Source organism: Triticum urartu, chromosome 2A (assembly GCF_056163025.1).
Source record: "Triticum urartu cultivar PI428250 chromosome 2A, HENAU_Tu73, whole genome shotgun sequence".
In the NCBI taxonomy this organism is placed as follows: domain Eukaryota; kingdom Viridiplantae; phylum Streptophyta; class Magnoliopsida; order Poales; family Poaceae; genus Triticum; species Triticum urartu.
In genome coordinates this window covers 289,687,575-289,701,586 of record NC_141874.1, presented here as the reverse complement: position 1 = coordinate 289,701,586, position 14,012 = coordinate 289,687,575, and positions in this window count along the sequence as shown.

The window sequence follows — 14,012 nt, the reverse complement described above, 5'->3', positions numbered from 1 at the left end:
CAATTTTTATGAAAGTCTTCAAAATGTGGGAGTTATGAAGACAAACGATAGAAATAAACCTAATACCCTACAGCGGAAGGTAAACTACACTAGGCAAGCCATAGTCAAGTATTCAATAGAGTGAAAGCACAATGACTGATAGCAGCAATGTAGTAAGGATCAGGTAGGAAGATATTGTGAAGCCAGACAGAACACGCAGTCACTCAGTGAAGACAAAAGATAGTGCAAACATACAATGACTTCACAAGGAGTAACAGTAAGTAAAAGGAAGGGAAGATGAAACCAGTGCCTCGTTGAAGACAATGATTTGTTGGACCAGTTCTAGTTGCTGTGACAACTGTACGTCTGGTTAGGGCGGCTAGGTATTTAAACCTTAGGACACACAGTCCCGGACACCCAGTCCTGAACACGCAGCTCAGGACACCCAGTCCTCACCGTATTCCCCTTGAGCTAAGGTCACATAGACCTCGCCCAATTACTCTGGTAAGTCTTCAAGGTAGACTCCCAAAACTTCACAGACTTCATTCACCGGCAATCCACAATGTCTCTTGGATGCTCAGAACGCGACGCCTAACCGGCTGAAGGATGCACAGTCCTCAAGTGTAATAAGTCTTTAGATCAGACAGACAAGAAGACTTAAGTGATGCCTAATTCTCTTTGGCTCTGGGTGGTTAGGGCTTTATCCTCGCAAGGAATTCTTTCTCAAAGGCTTCAAGGTGGGTTGCTCTCAAACGACAAAAGCCGTACTCTGAATCTGAGCAGCCACCAGTTTATGGTTGTAGGGGGTGGGCTATTTATAGCCACTTGGCAACCCGACCTGATTTGTCCGAAATGACCCTGGGTCACTAAGGAACTGACACGTGTTCCAACGGTCAGATTTCAAACTCACACGGCAACTTTACTTGGGCTGCAAGCAAAGCTGACTTGTCCGACTCTGGACAAGATTCGCTCTCATAGTCTTCACTCGAAGACATAGGTTTTGTTTAAGCATCACTTCAGTCATTCTGACTGGTTCTCTTGGACCCCACTTAACAGTACGGTGGTTCCTATGACTCAACACAAAAGAAAGAGAACTACAAAAGATCTAAGTCTTCGAGCTCCATAGGCTTCATGTGGTGTCTTCTCTTGTCATAGTCTTCAATGTGAATATCTTCATATACCACCTTTGACTTCAATGTCTTCATACATTTTTAGGGGTCATCTCTGGCAGGAAAACTGAATCAATGAGGGACTTCTACCTGTGTTATCCCGCAACTCTCAAAAACACATTAGTCCCTCAACTAGGTTTGTCGTCAATACTCCAAAACCAACTAGGGGTGGCACTAGATGCACTTACAATCTCCCCCTTTTTGGTGATTGATGACAAACTAGTTGAAGTTTTCAACGGGGAATATAGTCTGTGAAATTGTAAAGGATAAGGAATTGTCTTCATAAGTTGCAAGGGCTCCCCCTGAAGATGTGCATATAAGTAATTTGCGTTGGAATGCAAATGCACATGGCAGGTTGTACTTGTGGAGATCCACTTCAACTTATGATGAAAATCCACTATGCATGTGAAAGTATATGAAGATAATGACATGCATAATGGAAAATGGACATCTGCAGAATGATCTAAGTGCGGAATTTATCGTCGCACATGCGGAATTTATCATCGCAAAACAAGGTGGCAGATAAGTAGCAGACGACCATCGAGTTTAAGTGTTACAACTCAAAGAACCAAATGTAGCAAAACGAGAGTTGTAAGCACGAAGCAAAATATAAAGCACCCGCCCATATGGACCCGCTTGAGGACTATCAACCTCATATGCTTCTCCCCCTTTTGTCAGTGAGGACCAAAAAGGTTTGAAGACATAGAGCATCTACTCGTTCCCATGAGGAGTAGGTGAAGTAGCAGGGTCGTTGGTGGTGTTTGGCGGTGCTGAAGAGCTTGGAGTAGAGTTGAAGCGTGCTGAAGGAGGTGTCGGTGAAGTAGCATCGTCTTCATCCTCAATAACTCTGGCAGTCACAGTTGCAGCAGAGGAAGAGAACTCAGAGTCTTCAAGGGATGGAGTTCTTCGCAGCACAGCCCTTCGAGGAGGTGTGGAGTCAAACTTGAATCGCTCAGTGAAGCCATCCTCTTGAAGATCATCTTCAGAACACATCAGCGTTAGCCCTTTCCATGTGCGGCGAGAGGTTTCATGGGCAACGAAAGCATTCTTGGTGGCAAGATTGTGAATGCGATTAACATCCACCAAGAGGCTTTGCATTTGACGCTTCAGCCAGTCATGATGCCTATCCTGTTTCTGATGAAGAGCCACAAGAAGCTCTTGGTCGTTGAGAACACGAGTGCGCTTCTTGGGTCGTGGAGCAGTTGTACTATCAGTGGCTTCAGTGGAAGCAGGGTGTGGTGCACGTGTATTGCCAGCTAAAGGATACACACGAGTGACTGCTTCAACTCCTTCAATGTTCTGAGAGAAACTCTAATGCTCTGCATTCTGAAGACTTAGAGGTTCCTTGGCAGGATCAGGATAGATGGCTTCAATAGAGATATCCACATCAGGCAGAAAAATCCGATGATTGCGAGCAGATAGCTGATATGAGATATTGGAGTGAAGTTTGATTAGCCGCATTACCTATGGGGCGTAGAACTTCAAGCCAAACAGATCAGAGCCTGATGCAGCAAGTTGGCGAATGAAGAAGTCCTGTGCATTGAAGCATTTTCCATGAAGAATATAGAAGACCAAAGTCTTCATTGCACCCTCAAGCTTGGCATGTGGAGAGTGCCCTTTGATGGGCCAGAGAGTTCGCCTGATGATGTGATAAATGGTTCTTGGCAGATACTCAAGGTCTTCAACGAAGAACTCCATGGGATAAGCAGCATCTTGGGGCAATGGCTTCATCATGCTGAGCATCTGACTCATATCAGGTTCAGGCTTCTGAAAGATGCTCTCAATAGCTTCACTATGCAGCTGACAGCCATGCTCGTAGAGATTGCCAGGAGTGGGAAAACCAGTGAGCTCAATGATGTCAAAGGCTTTGGCTTCGTGATGAACGTTTCCAGTCATCCACTCCAGGACCCAAGTCTTTGGATCTCTGCTATACCCGCGGATGTGAAGTGTGGCATAGAATTGGAGCATCAACTCTTCATTCCAATGCTCTTGGTCAGTAATGAACGGAAGCAGTCCAACTTCCTTGAAGCAATCCAGAGCTTCTTCCAGACAGGGCAGACCAGCTATAGCTTCAATGTCAAGGTGTTTGTGTGGGAAGATGCGACCTTGGTTGTGAAGAATGCATGAGTAATAGCTTCGCTGCGGATAGCTCCAGAACCGATCAGATGATATCCTTTCCCTTGAGTAGGGGTTCCTGGAGCTATCGAAGAATGTGTTGTCTGCTCTGAAGCCATTGATATTGAAGGAGCCAGGTGCTGATGCAGGACCTGGGAACCTTGGCAATCTTGGGATTGGCTTCTGTACCTGAGGCCTATGCTCAACATGATAGTCAAACTGAGGACCGGCAGCAGACTTAGGAACAGAAGTGACGGGATCAGTGGCTTCGCTGTCTTCTTCTTCCGTTGGGGAGGGCTCCACATTAGCAGTGGCTTCATTGGTGGTGGTGGTGGCAGCTTCAAGATTTTCATCCTCCACTTGACGAGCTGGAGGGTCGGTCACAAGCACGTTCTCCTTGAGAACTGCTTCTTGGTTGGACAGGGGAGTGGGAACTTGTGGGACTTCTTCTTCCGTGGCTGATGCAGCCGTATTGTCTTCAGCAGAGACTTGAGGCCTTGGACCTTTGCGAAGCCTGGGAAATGCAGGCGACGCCTGTGTAGTTGGAGTTGGCTGGGCCTCAAAGTCTTCTTCCTCTTGTGGGCGATCCGCCCATGAAGCATCCTGTGCAATTGGCGTCAGTGGACGACCAATGCTGATGAGTTCGTTGTTCTCGAGCTGAGGAAGGACTGCACCATCTTCTACATGGTTATGTTGACCAATGTCTTCAGCAGTGATGGGATCAGCTGCTGGAAAGTCTTCAGCTTCATGAGCCTCTGTGAAAGCAGGCTCATGGACTATCAGTTGGCGTTCAGCGTCAGGATAGACCATAGAAATGGGTTCAACTATCAAAGGCTCTATGGGAGCAACCCGATCTTTCTTGGTCTTCCTCTTCTTCTTGGAGGGGGCAGTAGGAGAGGCTTCGGCATGTTTCCTCTTCCTGGCTTCAGCCTCAGCAGTCCTTGTCTTCTTGAGCTCTGAAGCGGTTGACCGGCTTTCTGGCTTCGAGCCAGTCATTTTAGTTGGGAAGACAATAGGAACTGCTTCCTGCCTTGGTGCGTCAGGTTCAGCCGTAGCAGGCTTCTTCTTCTTCTTTGCGGCCATCCTGGGGTCGATGCCAGGATGCCCTAGGGCCTTGCGCTTCTCAGCCTCATTGTAGGCTTGCACACATCTGTCAGCCAGAACCTTCATGCGCTCAAGCGAACCCTGAGCTTCTGCACGTTTCTTTACAAAGGCTTCCTTGAGCTCGTGCATCATACTCTTGAAGTTCTTCACTTCTTGCACGCTGAGCTTGGCCATATGCTTCTTGAACTGAGCCTTTTCATAGTTAATCTTTTGCTTCAGTTCAACAATGCGCTGGGCGACAGCTAGCTCTGAAGCAATGGCGCCTTGGAAGGCGACACTGAGGCCAATGGGTAGTTGCAGATCTTCAAAGCTGATGTTTGGCGTGTCAAACCACTCGTCAATGAAGTTGTGGATGATGGTTACATCAAAGAGAGGCAGATCATTGAAGATTTCTGCTTCTTCTTTGCTCTTGATGAGTTGCTCAAGAGCGTCATCGGCAAGATCTTCATCACTTGATAGATCAATGGCATCATTGCGCAGAATGGCAGCAGCTGTTAGCTCTTGGCCGGTCTGTGGCAGAGCCATCTTGACCTTCTGGGGCTTGGAGATGCGTGATAAATCTTCGGACTGCACACTGTCTTCAGGAGGTGCAGTTGCCAGTGGCTTCGCCCTTGAGATTTTTGGTGAAGGGGCAGGCTTTGAAGCTTTAGGCTTCTTCAACTTGGTTGGCTTCTGCGCTGCAGGCGCTTCATCTGATTCAGCGTCAGCTGCAGGCTCATTCACTGCAGTCCCTTGAACCAAGATATGGGTGATGAGGCCTTCAAGGTTGTAGAAAGGACCGATGACATTGGGTTCTGCTTCGCGAGTTCCATCGGCACGGGGAGCAGAGGGACCAGGGTTGAAATCTAACCCCAAAGTCTTCTTGTTCTGCTTCGCTGAGTTCTGGGCAAACTGGAAGTTGCGCTTGAACAGATTGTCGTCACGACACCATAGTAGTGATGATGGGTGTGCATCAGCAGGCTGTGGCCCACGGACCATGCAGGGATAGAAGCCCTGATCAATGGCTTCATCTCTGGACCTGGGTTGAAGATTCTTGTATAGGATGTCTCCCCACCATCTCTTGATGGCGTTTTTCTCAGCATATTCCTGGGTTACAAATCGGTATTTGAACCATTGTTCTGCCCAATATCTTCGAATCCATTGGATTCGGGTCTTGCGTTGATTGTAATCCTCTTCAGGATCTGTCTTGTACAGTTCTGAGAGGTCATCTGGCAGATCTCTGGATGTTTCTCCACAATGCTTTCTGCCACCCTTCCTTGCTGATTTCTCTAAAGCCATAAACTTTAAACTGAAAGGCTTCAACACGTTCAAAGGCTTCAAAGGTTTTCGCTTGCTGGACAAACAGGAACTGGCTTCGGGAGAATTTATGTGATGCTGTAAGAATTCTGCAAATGAATGCAGACTATGAGAACCAAAAGATTCTCCCACGGACATGTACCTGTGACAGCATTAAGGTGTGAGGGAAGGGGAAGAGGTCATATGCATTCTCAGAAGATTTTGAAGATAAATCAGTTTAGAAGACATTGACCTCATCGTGCGAAGACATTCACTCATAGATAAGGAGTTGGTTCCAGATTTGTACGTATCCACAGATCAGTACAAGTGAGGAATCTAACTACTTTGTGAAGCATAAGTGAATATACTAGGCATGTTTATGAGATGCAGTATGAGAGAGATCTAACTCATGTGAATAGAAACTGCTTGTGGTAGAAAGTGACAAAGCCATAGGATCAATGGTGCTGTAAAAAGGAAGTTTTATTTACCACACGAAGAACTGCTAGACGGAGTGGAAGATGAGGCCGAGCAGTTCGATCTTCCGTGCCCTAACTTGGTGACGGAGGACACCTACGGCGACGGCGGAGAGGACGATGTCCGCGGTCGGCGTGAAGACGGCGTCGGAGAGGTTGCGGCAGCGAAGTGCTTCGTCGCCGGCGTTGTCGAGGGCTAGCGGTGGCGCTAGGGTTCGTGTGAGAGTGGAAGAAGAGATAATGACCGCTGTGAAGTGTGTATTTATAGGTACAGGGGCGGCACTGCGTTATTACATAGGTGCCCCTGGCGATTCGCATCTGAGGAACACATGGCCATTATGCGGAATTTTGGGGTTTGTTCCACGTCCCACGCACGCCTGGATTGTCGGGTGGTCGTTCCTACTTCTCCAAGATGGGCATTGGCACATATCTGCTGGACAAGGAGCACCTGCCCATCTACCCAGACTTTGAGGACAACACTATGGTGATGGATGAAAATGAACCATCTTCTGTGCACGCGCAAGCCAAGAAGGAGAAGGCAAAGGCTAAAAAGGCCGCAAGGATGCCAACTACTGAAGAAGCATCTTCTGAAGAGCAAGCAAGATCAGCTTGGCTACTTGATTGCCTCCACCCTGAGTACTGAGAAGGGATTGGCTACCCTGACTCAAAACCAGGAGAGCTTGGAGAGGATTGTGGAGCAGAAGTTCTATGACCTAGATGTGAAGGTCACTGAGATCCAGTCAGTCGTTGAGAAACTTCAGGATGAAGTGTAGGAGAAGAAGGGCAAGACAATGACTGATGCTTTTGCTAGAGTGCCCAGAGGTCAAAGGTCTGCTGGAGTGCCTATTCCACACACCAGAGCTACTTCATCTACACCAGCTACAGCTTCAGTGCCACCGGCTCCAGCACCTACTCCACCAGCTCCATCTACATCGACTGATGCCTTCGTTCTTGGAGTTCTGTCTACACCACCACCTAAAGACCAAGCCTGAGTGTCGATATAGCACTATGCATTTTTTATGAACTTTTTGGTAACTTGTTGCCAAAGGGGGAGAAAATGTATAGATCATAGGCTTCGAGAGAGAGCGTTGCTTTTTATTCTCTCTTTTTGTTTGGTGGTTAAACTTCGTTTATTAGCTTGGTTGAGATACTTTATACTTTCTGGTTGCTTAGATGATCATGTGTTTGATCATATGCTACCTTAATGCTTGTTCGATGACATTATCCTTTTTTTATATTCCATATGATCATTCACTTTGCTTGGTGATGAGTGCATGTATTTTAATTATTATCATTTTGAGCGCTCCATCAAGATGTATGTGACATGGAAGGGTAACCCATGATCCTAACTCTTTGTGCATTTGTAGTCCAAAGCAAATCTTAAACTATGCACAAATTTAGGGGGAGCTCTTGCTTTTCACATACTTCTCAAAGCGACAATGTTTTTCACTCTTATTATCATTTGTCGAAGCTTTGATCTATATGTTGTCATCAATTACCAAAAAGGGGGAGATTGAAAGTGCAACTATCCCTAGGTGGTTTTGGTAATTCCTAACAACATATAGCTCCTTGAGCTAATGCTATTTCAAGATTAATATCTCAGGAAAGCTCAATGATTGGCATGGCATGGATGAGAAAAGTGGGCCCCTCAAAATGCTAAGGACAAAGGATTGGCTCAAGCTCAAAGCTCAAGACTCTACATTTTCTATTTTAGTGATCCAAGATCGCATTGAGTCTATAGGAAAAGCCAATTCTATCAAGGAGGGATGAGGTGTTGCTTAATGAGGTTCTTGCTCAAAATGCTTAGTGATATGCTCCAAAACCCTCAACTACTTTCTCACATCCACATATGACCTAAACCAAAAGTCAAAATCGGCCCCACCGATTCTTTCTATCCGGCGCCACCGAGTTTCAAATGCCATAGCCACTGCCACAAACCCTGGGCAAATCGGTCTCACCGATAGGGATCTCGGTCTCACCGAGATGGGGTTGTAATCTCTCTATTTCCCTTCGTAACATTTCGGTCTCACCGAGATGAGCGATCGGTCCCACCGAGATTGCAATGTAAACTCTCTGTTTTCCATTCGTAACGTTTCGGTCTCACCGAAATGAGCGATTGGTCCCACTGAGTTTACCTGACCAACTCTCTGGTTAGCTTATTACCAAAATCGGTCTCACCGAGTTTGTGTAATCGGTCTCACCGAGATTACGTTATGCCATAACCCTAATCATATCAGTCCTACCGAGTTGCATGTCGGTCCCACCGAAAACCCTAACGGTCACTAGCTTTGCCAAATCGGTCCGACCGAGTTTAACCATTCGGTCCCACCGAGTTTGGAAAGTTATATGTAACGGTTAGATTTTGTGTGGAGGCTATATATACCCCTCCACCTCCTCTTCATTCGTGGAGAGAGCCATCAAAACAAACCTACACTTCCAACCTATATTTTCTGAGAGAGAACCACCTACACTTGTGTTGAGACCAAGATATTCCATTCCTACCATATGAATCTTGATCTCTAGCCTTCCCCAAGTTGCTTTCCACTCAAATCCTCTTTCCACCAAATTCATATCCTGTGAAAGAGAGTTGAGTGTTGGGGAGTCTATCATTTGAAGCACAAGACCAAGGAGTTCATCATCAACACACCATTTGTTACTTCTTGGAGAGTGGTGTCTCCTAGATTGCCTAGGTGTCACTTGGGAGCTTCCGACAAGATTGTGGAGTTGAACCAAGGAGTTTGTAATGGCAAGGGGATCGCCTACTTCATGAAGATCTACCGCTAGTGAGGCAAGTCCTTCGTGGGAGATGGCCATGGTGCGATAGAAAAGGTTGCTTCTTCGTGGACCCTTCGTGGGTGGAGCCCTCCGTGGACTCGCGCAATCGTTACCCTTCATGGGTTGAAGTCTCCATCAACGTGGATGTACGATAGCACCACCTATCGGAACCACGACAAAAACATCTGTGTCTCCAATTGCATTTGAATCCTCCAAACCCTTCCCTTTACATTCTTGCAAGTTGCATGCTTTACTTTCTGCTGCTCATATACTCTTTGCATGCTTGCTTGAATTGTGTTAAGATTGCTTGACTTGTTCAAAGTTGCTAAAATCTGCCAAGATCTAAAATTGGGAAAAGGCTAGATTTTTATTTGGTCAAGTAGTCTAATCACCCCCCCCTCTAGACATACTTTCGATCCTACACACTGGCACGGGGTACCAATAGTCATGACCGCCCTACCTGGCATGACCCCGTCCTGAGAGTGACCACAAATCACCCCCGTCACTAGTAATGCGGGCACCATGCTAGTATCGGCCTGGGTAATCAGTAATGCCCTTTCCCATATAAGGGTAGAGTGGTTGTGCATGTAAGGTTGGAATAAAGGTCGCAGCTTAGACCAATCCGTTTTGGAAAAAAACTACACACACACTTTCCTCGATACACCACTCCGTCATCAAGTGGCTACCCACCTCATTATCTCCCTCGGGCATAAGTGCCACCCGATGGGGTTTCCGAAAAGACTTTTGGAAATACTTTGTCTCCATCACCATGCATATTCCCGTCCCTTTTTGCGTAGCAACTACTTTAGCATCCTATCTACTCCCACCGGCATAAACCTCATAGGAAGGTAGGGTCATGCACAATGCAAGTATCAACAAGGAAGTAACAAAGGCAACCCACCAAAGTGGTTACCATCTCATCATGATCCCGATACAACAATAATAAAGTGCTATATGACATGCATAAAAAGGGTTTCATACACATGGCCAACGGGCTGCTTGCCTTGGTTGGCTTGGTCTTCAAACTCTTCAAGTCCTTCACCTTCTTCTTCTCCAACTACTTCGTCAAACATGGGATCTATTCGTCGCAATAGAGATAATGGAGAAATAAGGCAATAATAAAAACAGAGAAGTCAAAGTGCTCACAAAAATGTCAGCCTATTTTTGTTAAATACTAGGAGGAAAAGTAAGAAGGGGAAAATTCTTAGTTTTGGATTTGGAGCTATAGGGACAGAGTAATGACTTTTCAAACAGGGATTTAATTGCTCAAATTTGAATTTAAATTTGAACAGTACATAAGAGTTGGTTGGGCATGTATGAAAGCTACACCATCAAATTGGTGTGATTTTTACAAGATTTTAGGAACTGGAATTATTGCATTTGGATTAATATTTAATCCTGTGGAATTTTTGGAAAAGGGACAGAAAAAGAAAAACAGAAAGGGCACTGTGCCCGCTGGGCCAGAACAGCTGCAGTGCTACAGGCCCAGGGGGGAAAAGGCCCAGCTGAGCCTGCGCGCGCACCAGTTTTTCAAACCTGACGGGCAGCGCCCGGGCGTCAGCGAGAGAGAGAGAGGGGGGGGTGAGGGAGAGGTGAGGATGATAGGTGTGCTCCACCTGTCATCTCTAACCTCGCGGCAGAGAGGTCACCGAGCTCACCGGTGATGCTTCAGGGCACAACAGGTCGAGCGGATGGCACCGTTGGACTTAGGGGGATGTCGCCGTTCAGGTGGTGGTGGAGGTGGTCGCCGGAGTATCCTGGTTTGCCGGCGACGAGGTCACGCGGCGGAGGAGCTTCGGGCGTCGGTGGTTCCGGCCGTTCCCGGCTGCAAAAGAGCGGGGAAGAGAGGGGGAAGGGTCAGTGATGCCACGCGGTTCCAGATCGAGAGAGAGAGTGGGGCGGAGGAGGCCTGTACCGCACGAACGCTGACGAGCCGAGGTGGTGGAACTCGAGCTCGGGCGGCTCTGGAGACAAATGGGTGGTGCGGGAGGTTGATTAGGAGTGTGGGGGATCGACATGGAGTGAGAGAGAGGCTCGGGGTCGCCTTATATAGGCTGGCCGAGGTCCACCGTAGGCTCGGCCTACGGGCGTCCGCAGGATCGGCTCGGGTGGCCGTTCGAGAGGAAATGGAGGGCTCAGGGGTGTTCGTGGGAGTGGTTTAGGGTGCCCGGAAGGGAGAGGAGGAGAGGGACGAGCTGTGGGCGGGCCACAGGAGCGGTGCGAGTGTCGGCGTTCTTGGAACGGGGGTCCGTAGACTTGCCTGCCTGCGGCCTGCGGCGTGGCTCAAGTGGGGGCCCAGCGCGGCCCATCTTCATCAGCTCAAGCACAAGACCCTCGCGAGGGGCCAAGCCTCGCGGGGCAGACGACCGGAAGCTTCCTCAGATGCAGCCTCATTAGGCAGGCTCGCGAGGAGGCAGAGAGATCAAGGCAAGGGTACCTCGCGAGGAGCCCGTGACGCAAGCCATGACGTTCGAGACCAGGCGGGCGCCAGGCAGGCGCCGGCCTGCGCAGTGTCCTTGTTTCCCCTTTGGTGCAAAGTGGGCAAGCACAGGTCAAGGCACCGGGCAAAGGTTACCATTCCGGTGCAACGAGACCAAGACCAGCAGAGCGGCAGGATGGAGGTCACCGTGGAGCCCAAGACGGCGTCATCACCAGTGCTTTTGGCAGCCGAAGACCACCTTTGGTCAGAATAACTTGTACTAGATGTTCCCCTTCAAAATGGCCAATTGTTGGCGCCCTCCCCGCTCATTTTTTGGGAGAGGCCCAGGGCCTCTATAAATAGAGCTAGCCACCACAGAGTAGAGAGACGGCTAGACATCTGGTAGGACCCCGGCAGAGAGAGAGGTGACTGAACTCACCCTAGAAGTTCATCGCACTAGCTCAAGAACACCTCTCGCGAGGCTGTTCTTCCCTTGTACTGTCCATCATCAGCCCCTGAGGCAATCCACCACACCACACACTGGAGTAGGGTATTACACCACTACGGTGGCCCGAACCAGTATAAACCTCATGTCCCTTGTGTTGTTTGTTGTTTCCAGCGTAGATCACGCGAGGAGATTGGACGTAGATCGGTAGGGGAGAGATCTCCGCGTGCACCCCAGTGTTCGAACCTCAAGGGTCTGCCGGAACCTGAAATCCGACATTTGGCATGCCAGGTAGGGGTGCGCCGGAATCCTTCTTCCTCCGCATCATGTTCCGTCGCCTCGCCGTTCAGATGTCAGGCGACCCGGCTGCCAACGCCGACCGCTGGGCAGCGTGGTCCGCCCATGCCGTGGCACCAGCCCAGGGCGACCTCAACCTTGTGCCTCAGGAAGCCCGCGCTCCGCAGGGCGCTGCGGGGCGCGGGCGACGCGGCCGGACGCCGCCTGCCCTCACACCACGGCAGGTGCGGGCCGCAGCAAGGGCCTCAGACCACGTTGCGGCCACAGCGTCGTACACCCGACTGGAGCAAGCGAATTCCAGGGCCGCGCTCACGGTGGCCCGAGAGCTGCTACGGTGCCGACTGCAGGAGGGCGGCCGCAACGTGTTGTTGGAGCGAGTAGCCGAGCTCCTAGACACCGCCGCCTCAGGAACACCTCCTTTCTGCGTCCAGCTGCCACCCCAGACCCAAGGCGGGCCGCATGGTGGCATCGTGCACACGCACGCAACTTCCATCGGACTCCAGGGCCCGTCCAGCGCCAACACCTCCGCCGGCACCGGGCGATAAGTCACGCCAGCCCCCTCTCAGGCCAGCGAAGGGGTGCACGCCGCGGCCTTCGGCTTCGGCGGACCGCCGCACCATCACCCCCAAGATGGTGCTCCAAGCCAGGCTGTGTGGCATACGGGATGCTACGGCGAGGGGCTCGGGGCGGTGGCCCCAGAAGCTTATGTGCCCCGCATGGTGGATCAGGGGTGCGCACTGGAAGAAGATCATGGCTCATTCCTCGGGCCAGGCTGGGGCGAGGAGATGCCAGGAGCTGAGCTCTTTCAGGAACCCCAGGAGAACCTCGACGACCGAACCGTCGGCGGCAACTATCGGGTACCACTCATCCCTCAGGAGCAAGCTTATGCTAACCATGGGTCGCAGGAGATACAGGTCGCCGCAGCAGGTGGCTGCCCGAATTCTGCAGCCTCATACCCCTCAGGAGGAGGGCGCAGGGGGCTGCAGGAAAGGGGCCGAGATTCCGGTTCGTCCCCGCGGCGGTCGGAACAAGGCGTTCTTAGGAGGTAGGCCCCCTGCCGGGGAGGTGGCCCAGGGCCTGCCCCCGGCAGGGGACCCATGGTCGTCGGGGGAACCACTGGCGACCGCTCTGCCTCATTGGCCTCGTCTTGGTTTCAGGTCACCGTCGATGGCGGCAGAGTGAGGCGCAAGGCGGGGCCCGCGTCTGGCGATATGAAGCAAGGCCGGTACCTGTGAAGAAGGCCCAGTGCCTGTGAAGCTCGCCGCCCGTGACACTCTCACGTGATAATGAGTGGGGCTGTACACGCCCCGGTGTCTCCGGAGAGCCGCCCTCGGGCCTCGGGGGCTCCCGCCCATGCCCAGTGGCAGCACTTAGCTCCGCGTTGGTGAGAAGACATCAAAGACTAGACTAGGTGCCGGACGCGGCCTTTTGCTTTTGCCTTTCCTTGTTGACAAAGTTCTTCGATTTGGATTTAAGTTGGATTTGAGCTCAATTCTTGCGTGTGTTTGGGGGAAGGGATGTTTAGTCTCGTTCGAGCAATCTCTCGCATTCTAGTTTCGGCTTTGCGTCCAAAGTTAGCGTCGACTGCCCCCCCCCCCCCACTCGCGAGCCCCTCACGAGCCGGGCTGGGCCAGGCGCGTTTTACAGCCGGGACCGCTGTTGCCACACCCTCACCGGAGGTCCTCGTCGCGGAATTTACAAATTAATTAGGCGACAGCCGAGGTACCGTGGCCCCCGCAGGCCCGCTCAGGACTCGTCGGGGTCGGAAGGTACACAAGTCAGCTGACTCATCACCAGGCCAGCTGCTAAGCTCAAACGCAACGTTATACTTACCAGGGTACTAATTGCAAACATTTACATGAGGGGCTACCCCTCCCAAAATGCTCTTACATTCTTCAGGGCAAGCCCGAACCTTCTTCGTGCAGGATAACCAGCAGTGACATGCGGTTAGTCGGACATAT